General features: G+C 40.0%; 1 pseudogene; it reads right to left on the bottom strand.

Moving 5' to 3' along the window:
- Nucleotides 1-301: 301 nt before the first annotated feature.
- Nucleotides 302-706, bottom strand: LOC102967604 (annotated as a pseudogene).
- Nucleotides 707-1,420: the final 714 nt, after the last annotated feature.

Here is a 1,420-nt window from a genome sequence, read left to right as displayed (position 1 = left end):
TGGTGGGATGATAGTAGCAATAGCAAGAAAAACAGAAAGAGGAGTATGAGTGGTGGGGTATGTGTGTGTGCTGTCCCCTGTGCTGGATTTTCTTTGTGTCGCAAGACTTTCTGTGAAAGCTGTCCTGTGTTCAAAGGGAAATGAACACAAATTAGATGGGCAATCTACTCAGCTATCAGAATTCACATTAATCTTACCACAAAAATAACTGTCCATTGCAAGTTCAGTTCACTTTTTTTTTTTTTTTTTTTTGAAAAAAACAAGCTCTGGCTGGTTTTATTAAAGAAAAATTTTACAGGATTTACTTTCCACCAGACTGTTCTGGCATGCTTCTAATGATAATACAATCACCTGGATCAATGATAGCCAGTGTGCATACTCTGTAGTATTTCCCACATGTTGTGCCCAATTCAACATTATTCCTACTGTATTTGTGGCCAACATGGCATAATATTCTATTTCAGATTTCCTCAAGGCCGGGCAGTTGTTAGTGAGGATGACTAGTTTCGCTTTGCCATGTCTGACTATTCAGAGTCTGCTTGTACCCCAGCACATACTTTCCACTTTCCATAATGAGTTGAAGCCTAGAGTTAATCACCTCCACTGACTTTTTGTCTTCTTGGTGGCCACCATCTTCCTGCTTTAGGTGTGGGATGGCCCCAACCGAGAGCAGCAGCCAAGATGGCTGGGAGTGAGAAAGGGTCATTATTATTTTCTGAAATAGCCATTTTTATTGCTAATAGTTGCATAGACTTGTGGAGATTTCATTTTGCTTTGTTAAATTGGTTAAGATATCTTAAATTAGCCGTTAGATAAGAGTTTACCTTAAGAATGCTGTTTTAAGAGATGAGATAAGTTCCAATCTGGAACCAAGAGTGACCTAGAACAGATACATCTTTCCAATTCCAATCCAATGGAACCCTTAGGCTGAATTCTACCTCTTAAAAAAAAAAAAAAAAAAAAGGAGGGGATATAAAGGTGGAGAAAAGAAAGCTGATAAATCACTCCCTCCAGTTTTTGGAAGGAGGTAGATCATGCTTCCACTCCCACAAGGCTAGTGTTGGGAACTCCCCATTTTGGAAGATGAGGCAGATCTTGACATGAAAAAAGTTTGAAGTAGTGTCCCACCCTAGAAAATAAGCTAAATTAACTTCTTAGAGTACACAGTTAAGATGTAAAAACAGTAAATACCTAGCACAGTCAAAGGCTTTAGAAATGCACATATCTCTTGGGGAGCAATTTAAGTTTCAGAACTCTATCTTTAGAAATTGGGGTGCTGGGGGGCTCAGTCGGTTAAATGTCAGATTCTTGATTTCGGCTCAGGTCATGATCTCACCATTGGTGAGTTTGAGCCCTGCATTGGGCTCAGCACTGGGCCTAGAGCCTGCTTAAGATTCTCTCTCCTTCTGTCTTTGCTCCT

Source organism: Panthera tigris, chromosome C1 (genome assembly GCF_018350195.1).
Source record: "Panthera tigris isolate Pti1 chromosome C1, P.tigris_Pti1_mat1.1, whole genome shotgun sequence".
Taxonomy (NCBI): domain Eukaryota; kingdom Metazoa; phylum Chordata; class Mammalia; order Carnivora; family Felidae; genus Panthera; species Panthera tigris.
This window is presented reverse-complemented; position numbering and strand designations above follow the sequence as displayed.